Below are 16,287 nucleotides of genomic sequence, written 5' to 3' on the forward strand. Positions count from 1 at the left end.
AAACATCAGTTAACAGTATCCATAGCTTCAGCTACTAGGGAGAGATTGACTTGATCCTTTGGATGTTAAGTACAAACATTCCAAAAAGGGCCTTAAAGTGCCCAGCTGGCATCAAGAGCTCTCTGGCAGTCAATTCCATGGGTGTCCATTACAAATCGTATAACACGTCTAGTACAAATACATTTTTTCCCTCTGAAAAAAGGATCCATTGATTCTGTCAGATTCTCAAAAGAAGTGATTTGTAACTCAAAAGCAGTAAAAAAAAAAAAAAACTACTACAAACACAAAGTATGCCAAAACCATCTCTTTCTTCTCCTATACACTGATCCTTCTGCCTCCTCTGCTTGTCACAGGGAGCAGTCTTCTAGACAGTCTTGTCACCTTGTTGTATTTTGATTTCTCACTGTTCTTTACCCTCTGTGTTCAGTTTTTCAGAAATAACAGTAGTAGTGCTCAGTGGCTCCGTCATGTCTGACTCTGTGTGGCCCCATGGACTGTAGCCCGCCAGGCTGCTCTGTGCATACAATTTTCCAGGCAAGAATACTGGAATGGGGTGCCATTCCCGTTACTCCACGGGATCTTCCTGACCCAGGAACTGAACCCACATCTCCTGCACTGGTAGGTGGATCCTTTACCACTAGTGCCACCTGGGAAGCCCCCAGTTATTCAGAAAGGTCTGTTAATTCTTCCCATGCAATGGCTGTTAGAATTGTTCCTTTCCATCTTTACTGCCACAACAGGACTATAGCTGTCCTCTTCTTTACCTCCTTAAATGATATTAATAGCATCTTCTTAACCAGATGATTATTACTGGTCCCTCCTTGCTTAGGTCTACTCTATCAGATTATTTTTAAAAGATATTTATTAATTTATTTGGCTGCGCCAGGTTTTAGGTGTGACACGCGGGCTCTTTCATCTTCGTTGCTGCATGTGGCTTCATAGTTGTGACGTGCAGGCTTCCTTTAGTTGCGGTGCCCATGGGGGCTTCTCTAGCTGCAGTGCATCTGCTTAGCTGCCCCAAGGTGTGGGATCTTAGTCTCCCCCCTGCAACCAGGGATTAAATTCGTGTGCCCAGCACTGGAAACTGAATTCTTTAACAGTGGGCCACCAGGGAAGTCCCTGGTTCACATTTTAAAAAATATTGTATTCTGTGTTCTCATTCACATCTTATATCCTGAGGTTAACTGATAAAGGTGTATGTTTGGGTTCACAATGGGACTCTGCCAGCCATTCAGTGTGACCTTGACTTAACTAACTTCTCAGAGCCTCTCTATCACCCTTATCTAGAAAATTGAGATAATAATACTCACCTGATAGGATGCTGTGAGAATTAAATGAGGTGGTATATACAAGGCATTTAGTAAAGTATTTGCAGCCAGTAGGTACTAGGAGCATCACTGACTCAATGGACATGAAGTTGAGCAAACTCTGGGAGACACTGAAGGCCACAGGAGCCTGGCATGCTGTAGTCCATGGGGTTGCAAAGAGTCAGACAGGACTTAGTGACTGAAAAGTGAAAGTGAAAGTCTCTCAGTCCTGTCCGACTCTTTGTAACCCCATGGATACTCCATGGAATTCTCCAGGCCAGAGTGAGGGGGTGGGTAGCCGTTCCTTTCTCCAGGGAATCTTCCCAAATCCAGGGATCGAACCCAGGTCTCCTGCATTGCAGGCGGATTCTTTACCAGCTGAGCCACCAGGGAAGCCCAGTGAGTGAACAACAGGCAATCAATCAACAATGGTGGAGTTATGACTCTATTCGGTAGGGAGTTAAATGCAGGCCTGGTGGTTTACTTAAGAGATTTGGGTGTATGGGGAAGACCTATGCCATATGCAGAGGTGAGTAACTGTGCAGAGTTGATACAGCAAGGAAGCTCATTTTGAATGGTATAGATCAGCAGTACCCAACCTTTTTGGCACCAGGAATCTCCTTCATGGAAAAGAAAATTTCCATGGACCAGGGTGGGGGTGGGGGGGATGGTTTGGGGATGATTGAAGCACATTATATTTATTGTTCATTATATTTCCATTATTATTGCATCAGCTCGACCTCAGATCGTCAGGCATTAGATCACAGAGGTTGGCTGCTGCTGCTGCTGCTGCTGCTAAGTCACTTCAGTCGTGTCCGACTCTGTGAGACCCCACAGACGGCAGCCCACCAGGCTCTGCCATCCCTGAGATTCTCCAGGCAAGAATACTGGAGTGGGTTGCCATTGCCTTCTCTGCCCAGAAGTTGGGGACCCCTGCTATAGATGGCCTGGCAAGTTGGGAGGTATACAGTATGGTTGGGTCACTTTATGGACAGTTATTTACAGGTTCCTCTTACATGGCATACATTAAGTCATAGACTAAGTAACCATCTTGATTAGAATGGAGTTTTAATAGGTAAGAAAAAATTAGCATTCTCAGGATTTCAGGTATTAGTGACAGAAAAGGGAATCAGGGGGAGAAGTTGAGAATACAGGTGGCTTCTCTCTTCAGTGCTGCTCCCCATCCCTACTGTACCCCACCCCTTCCTCCATCAAGGACAGATTGTTTCTGCCACAACATTAAGAGCATGGCAGCACATTGCAAGAACTATGTGGAGGAAAACTGGCTGACTAGAATCATGTTAGATGATCTAAACAGCGAAGGAATAAGTTCATTCCAGTGGACACTGGCATTGCTCAGTGTGAACAAGGGATCTTGGAAAGGTCAGCCAAAAGAAATGGAGACTGATCTTTGGAAGTATGATGAGGATAGTGAGTCAGAGTTACTCACTTCATCAGAGCAAGAGACCCTGTGGGTTATAGTTATTAGAGCTTACTGTGGGAAACTCCAATAAAGAGCTCTGCTGCTAAAATTGAACAATTGCGGTGTTTTTCTAATTTCCAGGAAGAATGGATCTAAAGGTTTTCATTTTGTGAACTGTTATTAAACTTTGGGTATTTTCTAGCGAAAAGTTGCAGACAAATTTCAAAGGAAAAACACAGACGCATTATTTCTTAAAAATACATTATTTTTTTAATATGGGGGAGATCTGCACGAACATAATATAGCCAGATTTAGTGCTGGTAAAATTGCATCAAGTCCATATGGCAGGATTCAATCTAACAATATTTCATGGTGTTCCACAAAGAGCACCATAATTTCTGAGTGCCGCCACCTGAACTAGTTTGAAAACCAACACATTACACCCCTGACTGCCTTTTGTTATTTCTTGGGGGAAAGGAATGTTATTAGCTCAGTGAAACTCATAGGCAAAGGCTTACAATCAAAGTAGTCTTTAACATAAATAAAAAAGACCAAAAGAGAATTAAATAGGGTAAATTTGAGTACAAGAATAACAGAACAATAGCTAAAGTTTCCTGAGCACTTATTTTATGCCAGGTTCTGTGGTAAGTACTTTTCAAACATAATTTCATTTAATCTTCCCAACCATCCTGTGAGCTAACATCACCCATATTAGATGCCTGCGTGCATGCTTAGTCGTGTAGGACTCTTTTTGACCCCATAGACTGTAGCCCGCCAGGCTCCTCTGTCCATGGAATTTTCCAGGCAAGAATACTGGAGTGGATTGCCATTTCCTACTCCAGGCCCATATTAGATAGATGAAGAAAAACAAGTCTCAGCCTTGCTCAAGGTCACATAGGCTGGGAAGTAGTAGGTGACACTGAGACTGAAGACCAGGTTTCCAGACTTCAATCATGATACTGTTGTAATGCCTCTTTGGTGTATACTATTTTTACAAAACTCTAAAATTTTAGAGATACAGTAAAGCCCACCAATCTTTCTGCACCAACATTAACCCTTGTAATCATTAACTAGATCAAGATAGTGAACATTTCCAGCAACCCAGAAGACTCCCTCTTGCCCCCTTCTCAGTCAATTCCTCTGAAGTAATCACCACTCTGCCTCTATCACCATACATAAATAGGTTTTAGTTAGAGCAATCTAACTTTTTGTAGTTATCACCAAAAGATCCCATATACCAATCCTTCATCTTGCCAGTTTAGCTGTAGTATTTAAAGCTGCTCTAGCTCTGACTTTTTAAGAACTCACTGTAGACACTAGCTGTTGCACATGGCTTCATATTTCTTTCATTATTCTGAAATTAATACTAACTTTGAAAAGAAAAAAACACAAAGAAAATCCTGGAGGAAGCAGATTAAAGGACTGTTGCCAAAACTCTCTGGGGTCCCCAGGTGGCTCAATGATAAAGAAACCTCCTGCAATGCAGGAGACACAAAAGGGGCAGGTTCAGATTCCTGGGTCAAGAAGATACCCAACAGGAGGAAATGGCTAGCCACTCCGTATTCTTGCCTAGAAAATAAAATGGACAGAGGAGCCTGGTGGGCTATAGTCCATGGGGTCACAAAGAGTTGGACAGGAATGAGCCACCAAATCTCTCTATGGCAGAAACACCACAAACACAATTTGCTTGACTGAAGTTAATTTGGTGCATCAATTTCCAATCCTGGTGTCTCATTAGGAAACAGATGACCAGGAAAAGTCATCTCAGTTCATGGAACAGAAGACTAGCCAGGCAAGACTGGTGATAGTGGTAGCTTTGCATCATTTTACAGCATGCCAACAAATTTATGTCCAGATATCTTCCACAGTTGAATTGCTGTTCTATGAGACAAGAGTCAGGAGAAGAAGATCTAGAGTCAAGTGAGGGAAATAGGACCTCAAGGAGGCTCTATTGTGGTGGCTTTCCGTGCTTGGCCTACTAGCTGTTCAAACCACATTACTTCTTGTCCAACCTGTCAGTGACAGAACCGGGGCCACTTCACCTCAGGCTCTCAAGCTGCGGCTGGTGAACTGCAGCAATTATTCTAGAAAATAGATCTCTCTTCTCTTTCTCTCCCCTCCATTCGTGGTTTTGCACTTCATTCTGTTTGCTACACCAGTTGACTTCAGACAGCATTTTGAAGCTGTCTACAGACTACAATTGAATATAAGGTAAAGAAGAACTGACAGCTGTAGGACTCAAAGATTCTAGGAGCGACATGTGTATGAGGTGACTTAAGTGGGGGGAAATCCAGAGGACCGTTCTGGCCATCAAAGCGGCAGGACAGGCCCCGAAGTGGGCGCACGCGACAGCAGCAGCACCTCTAGAGTGACATCACCGTGGGGGCGGAGCCGAACCATCCCGGGCCTTGTCTGCTATTGAGCTCTCCTCCCCTCTTCCCCACTGAATGCCCACGACCCCGCCAGTCAAAGCCCCCTGAGGAAACAGAAATGCCCGGACCTCACAGAGCGGCAGAACCAGGGCCCAACCGCTCGGCGCAGAGACGGGTTCGGTCTCGGCTCTCTCTCCCCGCCACTCCCCACCCCCAAACGGTGGAGGGGGCGGGGGCGCGCGCGCTCCACCACGCACGCGCCCCCACGCACGCGCTCTCCCTCCGCGCTCGCGCTCCTCCCCACCCCGGCCCGGAGGGGGCGGGGCTGCGGGCGGCCTCGGAGGGTGCGACGCCCCCGGCGCGGCGGCGGCGTTAGCGAGCGGCCGGCTGGGCGCGGGTTGCAGGGCGCGCTGCTCCGGCGGGGCCCGCTCGGCACAGCCGCCTCGTGCGAACCGCCCGCCCGGCGGGGTAAGCTGCGAGCGCTCCGAGCGTCGGACCCGGGGCCACCGGCGCTGCCCTCCCGCCGCCGCCCTCGGTGCCTCCTCTGGGCGGCCCCGCCCCCGTTCCCATCCCCCTCGCGCTCACCTCCCGGCTGTGCCGCGCGCGAGGCGGAGCAAGTCGCCCGCCGCCGCCGCTGCCGCCGCGCTGAGGGGCGAGAGCCTGCACCCGCGCCGCCGCTGACAGGGGGACCGCCGCGGGCTGCGCTCGCCGCCGGGAGGCCCCGCCGCTCCTTTCCCGGACGCAAACCCACCGCGGGCGTCGGAGCGCAGCGAGGTGCTCTGGGATCGCGGGCGGCGCCGGCGGGCGGCGCGGTCCTCACAGGAGACCCCGGGGACTGGGGCTTGACCCGGGGGTGCAGCGAGCCCCCCTCAGAGCGGCAGGTGAGAGACCGCGGGAGCCCGGGAAAGGAAGGTCGCTTCAGTGACAGGGGCGTTCGCCTCCGACGCCCGGGCTCCAGGGAGAGGGGCGGAGGCGAACGGGGAGGCAGCGAAATGGGCAGCGGAGTGCCTCCGGTGTGGAGGGCGTGGGGAAGGTTGGTTGCCAATGTGGCCCTCGGGGTGGCTGCGGATGAGTCCGGGATCGGTCACTTCGGTGTCCCCGAAGGTGTCATGGAATTTGGTACCGAGAGAATCTCCGGATGACGGGGACCCAGGAGGAGATGCCAGGCAGATTGCTAAACGTGGCAGGGAAGGTGGTGCAGAACGAGTTGCAAAATGTGCCCCCAGAATGCAGCATAAAAGTAGTTGTGAAATGTGCCAGGTAAGGTACAGGGTGGGTTGGCCTGTATGGCGTTGAAATTCACAGCAGACGTGTTCTTTAGTGATATCGTTAAATCCTCTGGGAAAGGAGGCGTAGTCTAAGAAGAGATTAATAAGGCTCATGGCTAGATATTTTATCACAGGAAATCGAGAGGAGCTATGATATGCTATTTTTGAGATAGAGTGAGTGCCCACGTGAAAGAAACAAGCAAATTGTGTCTGGTTGTGCGATGGGAAAGAAAAAATAGGGCTAAGATAATTCCGGTTTGCCGTCAGCGTGTAAAGCACTGATACAATTGCAGCCTGTGTTCTATTCCAGGTGTAGGATGTTTAAAATGGTTTTCACCAAACATAAACAAAGATAATTAATATTAGGAAGATTTGGGTGTCTTTCACTGTCTTCTCTCCTCCCCTCCAGGAAAAGAAAAAAGAAAAAAATACAAAAGACACACAAAAAAACCCACCCCACATCTTGGCCATGATTCTGAGTTCAAGATCATTAGGCAAAGGGACATTTTTTCATAGGTGCCCCTTTCTTCATTTTTACACAAGTGAAAATTTCTGGAATGAGGAAAACAAAACAATATGGTGAACAAAAGGGATAAATTTTCAGGCATTTTGAGGGTTGGAGCCAAAAGCTATTGCAATGGTTAATTGCGGTGAATGACAGTAGTGAAATATTCTTGATTGTTGGGGTAGCCAAATAGGAAAAAGAAATTGGATACAATAAAGGTGGCATAAAAAGCAACAACATGGATACTGTCAGTGGAGCGCTTCTTTCAGCCTTTCCCAGGTAGATCATCTTAGGAATGTGAGCACAGAAATATTAAACATTGTCACCCCCCCTCCATACATACGTGTGTGTATAAATATAATTACACATGCCGCAAAACATTGTGACTTCCATTTAAGAAGAACATCTGTGTTTTGAGAGGATTGTCAGAACATAGCTGGAATTTCAGAAGTAACAAAAGACAGCTCCGTGAGCTATTTAATGTAACTTATATACATTCAGTGAGTGTCTATATACTATGAAACAAGCAGAAATAGCTGCATGTGTTCATTAGGGTATAGTTAATTATTGATGAGATTTTAGTGCCTTCTGTTGCAGTTCTTGCAGAGAAATGGAGTTCTTTGCCTGAATGTTGTTCTTAGAAGAACATTCGCCAGATAATCTGAAAATTCATACTGATTGGCTTTCTCCTGAATCCGGATTCAGCCATTGAGGGATTGTTTGCTTCAAAGACAAAACTGATTTTGCTCCATGATTAATTTTGGGTTTTAGTCATTTCTGTTGATGTGTCCCTCACTTTGGGGGTGAGTGGGGGCTAAAGCCTGAGGAGAGGGCCTGAGGAGAATAAAGAGCGATTCTGTTGGATCTTCCTGTTTTGTTCTGACTGTAAGCCATATGTACTGCCACCCCCTACTGTCTGTAGGAAGAGGTGTTACAGAGCCCCATTCTTTTCTTGTTATCACTGCCCCCTTGTGTAAGGGAAGAAATTGAGAGTTGTACTTTGGGAAACCGCTCTCAGATTGTTCTTGATAGGGTGGTTATGGAGATTTATAATCACCTATTCAGAGTTTCAGGGCTTTAAACTTACTGTCAGTCAGGCTTCAGATTTAATATCTGTTTTTAATAGTATCTAATTATTGTCAGTAATTCAAATTTCTAAGAATGTTTTTCAGTATGTTTGAGAATATGGTACTTACTAGTCGTGCTGCTAGTAATGTCATGCTCTTACATAGCACCTACTCTGTGCCAGCCCTGTTATGCAGGTTTTAATCGGTTCCAGCACCCTGCAAGGTATGTACTGTTATTTCCATTTTACAAATGAGAACCTGAAACACTGAGATGTTAAATATCTTGCCCAGGTTTATTTAGCTAGCAAGTGCAAGAGCTGAGTTTCAATTCAGGAACTCTGGCTGCACACCCCGTGCTCTTCATAAGTCTACTGTATTGCCCTCTCAATCAAATTAGTGTTGACACACATCATTAAAATGCAGGTGCCCATCATACAAAAGCAAATATAGAGATGTGGATAAGCCCAGGTAGGTAGTAAGACACATAAATGTTAAGCCTACAGATATACCAAAAAATACAGTTATAACTAACTTATTCAGTTACAAATACACCGAAAAATACTTACGTTACTTATAACTGTACAAAAATACTTGGTTATTTAAAGTATGAATATTTCTCTTTAGGAATTTATTTTTGTAGTTTTATTTCTGGGATTATGAGTAGAGGAGTGTCAATACTTTTTATGTGGTTAAGGAAATATTTATGATGGAGGTTTTGGTTTTGGGGGGAACTTTGGAGGTTGAAAGTTTTACTTTCAAATAGTTTGATGTGTGTGTGTGTATGTGTGTGCACATAGTGTTCAGTAAAGGTTTACTGGTGCTTTTAAAGAAATAGTGTAGAGATCTCTGTGTAGAGCAATAGTTTTCTATAGGGAAATTATCTATTTTTCCTGTCTGCTTACATTTTTATGATCCTATTTAAAAAAGAATTAACAAAAATGGGTCAGATGCATATGTACTTTTTACCTTTTTCTTCAACAAATATTTGCTCAGGTTTTTCTTGCACTTATTGTTTTATAGATACTGAGTACATATGAAATAATATTTATAAAATTATAAAATTTATAAAGTATAAAAGAATAATCAGGTAGCCAACACGTATATACCTTCCACACGGTTTAAGACATGAATATCACCTCCTATACTTAACAGTTATTTTCTTCTCTTAGTCAAACTTTCTGCCATTCTGTGAATCACGTGTCATGTAGTCAAACACTTCCTTTATTTTTATATACATTGTTTGATAAGACAATTCAATATAATCTACTAATTATGACTGCGACTAATTCATGTATGTTTATATCCTGTAGTGTATTTAATAAATTGTCTTAGAGTCAAGTCCTGCTCTATATTTCTGTTGGTCGATGGCTCACTGTAGCATACTTGAAAAACCTGATTTTGTGTTTGCATCTTTATCATAAAGTTTTACTAAGATGATTAAACATTAGTAGATTATTTCCCTCTTCTGTCGTCACTGACTCTTGACTGTCCTGTGCAAGCTCTCTAGCTGCACCCCCCCACTTCCTCATTAATGCCTTTGTTCTTTTAGTATTTTCTGAATGACTCTGTATGCATTGTTTTGAATGGAGAAGGAAGTAAGCCTGGAAAAGAGTATACTAAACCAGTGTTTCCAAAAGGGGAGTTTTAAGGTAGTTGATAGTAATTAGATTTAAGGAAGAACAAGGATGATTAAACGAATGCATCAAAATTCTCTCCTTGTCGAATTTCTTCCTCTTAGAATTAAAATTGAATCTCTGAGATATACTGGTTGGGCACACTCATTCAGTTCTGTTGGATTGTACTTATACAAGGGCTTCCCAGGTGGCTCAGTGTAAAGAATCCACCTGCCAACGCAGGAGATGCAGGTTCAATCCCTGGGTTGGGAAGATACCCTGGAGGAGGAAATGGCAACCCACTCCAGTATTTTTGCCTGGAAAATCCCATGGTAAGGGTAGCCTGGCGGGCCCAATTCCATGGAATTGCAGTCTAAAAGAGTCTACATGACTAAGCAACTGAGCACGCAAACGTGCTTATACAGGAGCACCACTGTTTTCTGTCATATTTGTACTGATGGTACCCAGATTTTGTCGGCTTCCCTGGTGGCTCAGACGGTAAAGCGTCTGCCTGCGATGAGGGAGACCCGGGTTTTATTCCTGGGTCAGGAAGATCCCCTGGAGAAGGAAATGGCAGCCCACTCCAGTACTCTTGCCTAGAAAATCCCACGGACAGAGGAGGCTGATAGGCTACAGTCCATGGGGTGGCAAAGGGTCGGACACGACTGAGCGACTTCACTTTCACTTACCCAGATTTTATTTCAAGGAACTAGAACAATTTCAGATGGTTGTTTACTTTTCTAGTACTAGTCTGATCAAGGTAACAAATATAAAATAGTTTGAAAACTAGTTTTATTGTTTGGAATTTTTTTTCTCAACATTGTTGTATTTGCTCAGAGCCTATGGTTATCGAATACTGTTGTCATTTGGAAAGAAGACACTGTGTAAATAAATAGTTTTGTCTTTGTTATAATACCATGAAAACACCACTGGGTTTATTTGAATAGCATCTCTTGCAGTAATTTGTATTAGATGAAGATTGTTTATGACTTAAAAAATGAGTCAAGGAGCTGTGTGTGTGGTGATTGAGACTACATCATGACCTTGATGAGTCTCTAAAAATTGATAGAAGTAGGTTACAAGAAGAGCTTAAAGACTTAACGCTATGTTTCCCCACTCAATGGTCCTTTTTCTTCCTTTTAGAGGATATTTTTACCTTAAATATTTCAGATTTAAGATAATATCAGATGGAGAATGTTATATTTGGGCCTGGGCTTTAGAAGGCTAAAGTAGTTTGAGGATGTAATCAGAGAAAAAAGTTTCTGGTGGGGATCTTTCATATTCTAGAAAGCTGTAAGTAAATAATTGTAATTCCATAATTTTTTTTCTGGAAGCACATTTCTTCTTTTAGGTCAGTTTATTTTCTTTACAAAATCTTTATAAGTCGTTGAAAGCTGTGTTTGTGGATGCTATAAGTATTAGGTAAGTTGCTTTTCTATGGGCCACACATTACCACAGTATCTTATGTTCAGCTTCTGTTTGTTCTTGAATAGTTAAGGGTAAACATGACTAAGTTTAACAGGCAAAGAGTTAATTTGATGTTAGTAATTGCTCACCTTCTTTATCCTTTCCTTCCCCATGATACTAATTTCTGCCTTTATTGAGTGCATCATATATCCCACCTCTCAAATGCCTTTCTTTTGATCAGAACTTGAGAGATTCTGATGTCAGTTATTTAAACTGAGTAGTTGCATTGTAGTGAATAATCTTGTTGGTATGTTTCTTAAAAAATTTAATTGCCTTGGTGGTGTTTTATCTGACAGACTCGTCTTATGCCTCGTTATGACACCCATATTATGTCTAACTCTGAAGAAGTTTTTGACAAAATGTATTATTCGAGTCTACCTTTTTTTCCTTCAGAAGAGATACCTCAAGTGGAAAGGTTTGGAGCACAGCCTGTAAGAGAGCATTCTTCCTTGTTTGCTCTGGTCTCAGCCTCTCACATACATATTTTGTATACATAATAACAGAGTCATTGTTCTATGGAAAAACCATTGGTTTTCCAGGTAATCATGCTTATTTCCTTGTGTGTAATACCATGCTTGCATTATAATATAAGATTATATTAGATGACATATCTGATCATAGAGGGACAACATGAAGAAATATGGCACCAGTTTTTTCTTTATTGCCATGGAAACTCTTTTTCCTTTCCTTAGGATCTAGCCTTATAAATGGATTAGTTATTAAATTTGGAAATGGGAGTGAGTATGTAGATACTGTGATTTAATCGTTTAGGCAGGAGACTCCGCCTTAGAGCTCACTAAATTCCCTCTGCTAATTGAAGGAAGTCTCTTCTTAGCCCTTTGTTCCTAACCTTGTGTTTTGAGGGGTCTCACAATTTCTAGCTGTAATTGCTGAAGTTTGATATGGCAAAGTTAAGGAAGCTTGATGGGTATTTGTACTCTAGAATTCTATTTCAGTTCGAATTCCATGGAATCCTGTAGAGCTCCTGAAGACTGTGAATTAGGGTGAATGAAGGTAATTAGCTTTAGTAGGCATGTGGGATGAAGATTTACTATTACACATTCAAATCCTGCTTCAGCGTCAGAGAATCTTAGCTCTTCCCTTTCAGGGATTTGAAGAGGAAGAGAGACTTCCTTTGGAAGTTGCTCTTCAGACGTTGTTATATTGTAGGATGACAATACTGTTGTTTGGTTGTAAGAAACTTTTGAAATCTTAACGATTGTGAGACCCCTTGTATAGTAGAGAGAACCTGAACTTGAGAGTTTTTGAATCCTGAAAACAGGTTCAGATTATCGCTCTGTCACTTACTAGCTGTATGAGGAGTTAAAACCTCTCTTGAGGGGTTTTGATGATGATGAATAAAATAATGTCAGTGAAAAATCCTTAGGACAATATCTAATTCTTAATAAATATTAATTTTTATTAGGTTTTGGAGAGTGCCCTGGATTTCTGTTTTTTTGATGTTCTTCACATAATTCCTCCCCATGACATTTTACTAGTATTGTCAGTCTAGCTTTTCCTTGTTTTGTCTTGCTCTTCTTTTCAGCCTAGTAAGGTATTAAAAATAAAAACCTATGGTAATTTGGCTACTCATTAATTTAGTGTTCTTGAAATTTTCATTTATGAAAGATTTGATAAGAGCTGAGAGGAAAAGTTTTTGAATAACTGTAAACTTAAATAAAAACTCAGGCAGACTCCTTGTATGCGCTTCTGTTTGTACTGTTTCCCTTTAAGTACCACATACTTGTAAAAAATTAATTTTTAATTTCCTCTGAAAATAGCAAACCACAACACTTCTTGAGACATTGAGCCCTTTGGCAATTTTTATTTTTTTTTCAATTTGATCATGTGAACATTTTCTACTTTTACAAGCATTTCTCATTTTTGTGAATAACTGAAACTTCCTCTGTGTGATAACTGTATCCCCCACTTGCCTTCCACCATTCTCCATGTTGTTAGCTTTTTGTAGTTTTTCTCTTTAAAAAATTTGTAAGTGACAGTCAGTCAAAGTGGTTGATTGTCTTTTGTGATCTGCTTAATAAAAAGGACTTATCTACAGTGTAAAATAAGACACCAGAAAGAGTTTGCCCCTCTTTTTCCAGTATAACAAGCTAGTATTCAAAATCTCATTTTTTTCCCCAAGCTTTGATGATTTCTATAACGTTTTGCCCATTTCTGCTCATCTGTGTACATATCATGCAAACAGTAATTCATTGACTATTTTTCTTTAACGTGACTCACTTTTTATCTTAGGTTTATCCTTGGTTGTCATATTATACACAGCCCAGTAGGTTTGTGCTAGTAAACTAAACACTAGTTTATCATGAAGACATCTTGCCTTTAGGAAGGCCACTCATATGCAACTTTGGTTCCAGATTGGATCGTTTTGTATTTTTAAGTAAATGAACTTCATAATGATACCTCTTCTTGTTTTAGATAATGTAATTCTGTTTTGCCTTTGGATGTATTGGGTAGCCATTTAGTGAGTGAGTGAGTGAGTGAGTGAAAGTTGCTCAGTTGTGTTCGACTCTTTGTGACCCCATGGACTTAGTCCATGGAATTCCACAGGCCAGAATACTAGAGTGGGTAGCCTTTCCCTTTTCAAGGGGATCTTCACAACCCAGGGATCCAATCCAGGTCTCCCACATTTCAGGTGGATTCTTTACCAGTTGAGCCATAAGGGAAGCCCAAGAATATTGAAATGGGTAGCCTATCCCTTCTCCAGCAGATCTTCCTGACTCAGGAATTGAACTGGGGTCTCCTGCATTTCAGGCGGATTCTTTACCAACTGAGCTATGAGGGAAGCCATATATTAGTTGTCAACAAATGTTAATTTGTCATTAATTACAGTAGATAACTGGTATCTCCTTCCCCCACCTTCTGCTTTAAAAAAAAAATCCCAAAAGTATTCCTCTGCTTGCAACCAAGGAAATAAACCAGGGATGAAGAAAGAAAAAAATATTTCTCTTCTCCACTTTTACCCTTGTGGTAACCAGCATTAACTAACACTTCGAGTATTTTTTTTTTAATCATCTTTCTCTTTGCTCAGAAACCATTAAGCATGTATGAAAGTGAAAAAGTGAAAGTTGCTCAGTTGTGTCCAATTCTTTGTGACCCCATGGACTATATAGTCCATGGAATTCCACAGGCCAGAATACAGGAGTGGGTAGCCATTCCCTTCTCCAGGGGATCTTTCCAACCCAGGTCTCCTGCATTGCAGGTGGATTCTTTACCATCTGAGCCGCCAGGGAAGCCCAAGCACGCACGCACGCACGCACGCACGCTTTTTGTAGCTTGCTTTATTCATTTAAGAATATATCATGGCTAGCTCCAGTTTAGTAAATGAAACTCTATAATTAATTTTAAAAAGCAGAATAACATTTCATAGCATAGAACACCATAATTTAGTCTGTTTTTCTCCACCTGATGGATATTAAGATTGTTTTCCTCTTTTGCTGTTACAAACATTAGGCCACTCTTATTCATGACTAGACAAGCAAACATTCTAAATAAACTATTAGCAAAATAAATCTAGCAGTGCATGTAAAATAGATACATCATGATCCAGTAGAATTTATTCCAGGGAAGCAAGAATACTTAAGTATTAACATTTTTTATATTAATGAAGTTAAAGATAAAAAGTATATGATTATCTCTCTCTTTTGGGGTGAGTTGGGGGACTTTGTATTGTGTTTATGTAAAACAGCAGAAGGATATGCCTGCCCATTTGGACGGTAGTCTAAGTTTTGTACAATTCCTTGATCCTCAAAGTTAATAGACAAAAACCATTTTTCTGGAGTCTTTAGGAGGACTGTGTAAGACCTGGCCCTTGACTCTGACCTTGGCCTTTCTATCAGCTTTTGATTGCCAAAGTCTGGTCCTCTTGACAGTATGGAAATAAGCATACTTCTAGAGACTGGGATGGATGATATGGGTGAGCCTGTCCAATTTAGGGCTGGCACTTTTTAAGATCTTTTATTTGATTACCTTTGAGCTTAATGACCACCTTGTTGGCCTCTGTACAGGTGCTCATTGTCTTGGAAACGTTGGCTGGAATTTTTCTGAGGGCTTTCTTGTTGTGCTTGTTGGCAGAATATGTGTTCCTTAGAACCTATTTTTCTTGAAGTCATTTCTAGGACTGGTCATATACGATATTTTTCTTGGATTCGGCCACATCTCTGTTGCTAGCTGCAACTCTGGGAGTGTTGGAGACTGGAAAAAAGAGACCTTGATTATCTTAATAGGTGCCAAAAAACATTTGATAACATTTTGGAGTAATTTCCTCGGAGTGTGTGTGGCATAATTTCTGAATGCTTGCTTAGGTGAAGATGCCTTTCTTTTCTCTTGATCAGTTAAAGGTATCTTGACTGGATATGGTTTTTTTGGATCATAAGCATTTTTCCCCCCTATGTAATGTAGATACCTTATTACCATTGTCTTTAAGCTTCTTGTGCAATAGATAAGTCTGATGCCAGTCTGATTCTCCTTTCTTCTGAAGTATCAGTAACTCATTCTTTATCTTCTGCACAAAAAAATCTTGCCACTTTTATGTGCGCTGAGATGATCAGGTCTAATCTCATCATGTACTTTATCATTTTTGTACTATGAGAAACCAAATACCGCCAGCTCATCTCTGATTTTATGGAGCCTATTTCCTGTCTGTATAGTTCTGTATTTCTCCCTTTCTGCCTTCAGTTTTTCTCTTCCTCTCTTCTTATTCTTTAATGTTTAGTGATAGTAAAATCATTTTGATCATTCTGAGTTGATAATCTCAGGTACAGCTTGTACCTTTCAAAATGTAGTCTCAAATACTTTTTTAAATTTCAGTGAAGTTTTTTTTTTTTAATTATTGTTTTTACTATATGTTCTGTTCCTTGCTTCGATCTTCTTCAGGAATTCCTATCAGTTGTATGTTCAATCTTCTTTGCTATCTTCAATATTTGTCACTTTTTCTCATATCTTTTTAATCTATTTTTTGAGTTTAATTTTTTTCTCTTTTTTACCTTCTGTTTTTCTTAAGGGACTATCTTTTTATTTACTCTTGTCTTCATTTCTGGAATATGTCTTTCCTTTTATTTTTAATTCTTACTCGAGTCATGTCTCATTTTGAGTTTTTATAATTCTTGTATTTGTTTTTCTTTCACGTCTTATGCCATTTTCCTAAGGTCTTTTCTCATTCTGAAATAGCAGGTTTTAATTTTGATCTGTTATGTGGGTATGTCTTTCCAGCACACTTTCTTTGTCTGCAGTGAGGTTGTTCTGCTT

The 16,287-nt window shown here is 41.5% G+C and overlaps 1 protein-coding gene across 4 annotated transcripts in view; it reads left to right on the forward strand.

Annotated features, from left to right (window-relative positions):
* The window catches only part of TANC2 (tetratricopeptide repeat, ankyrin repeat and coiled-coil containing 2), a 368,300-nt gene continuing 357,894 nt past the window's right edge, over positions 5,882 to 16,287 (forward strand). For all 4 annotated transcript variants that reach the window (XM_018065318.1, XM_018065319.1, XM_018065320.1 and 1 more), the window contains exon 1: positions 5,882 to 5,983. The gene's annotated coding sequence lies outside the window, so the exon portion shown is untranslated. The remainder of the gene's footprint in view (positions 5,984 to 16,287) is intronic.

The sequence above is a fragment of the Capra hircus genome, chromosome 19, assembly GCF_001704415.2.
Source record: "Capra hircus breed San Clemente chromosome 19, ASM170441v1, whole genome shotgun sequence".
NCBI lineage: Eukaryota > Metazoa > Chordata > Mammalia > Artiodactyla > Bovidae > Capra > Capra hircus.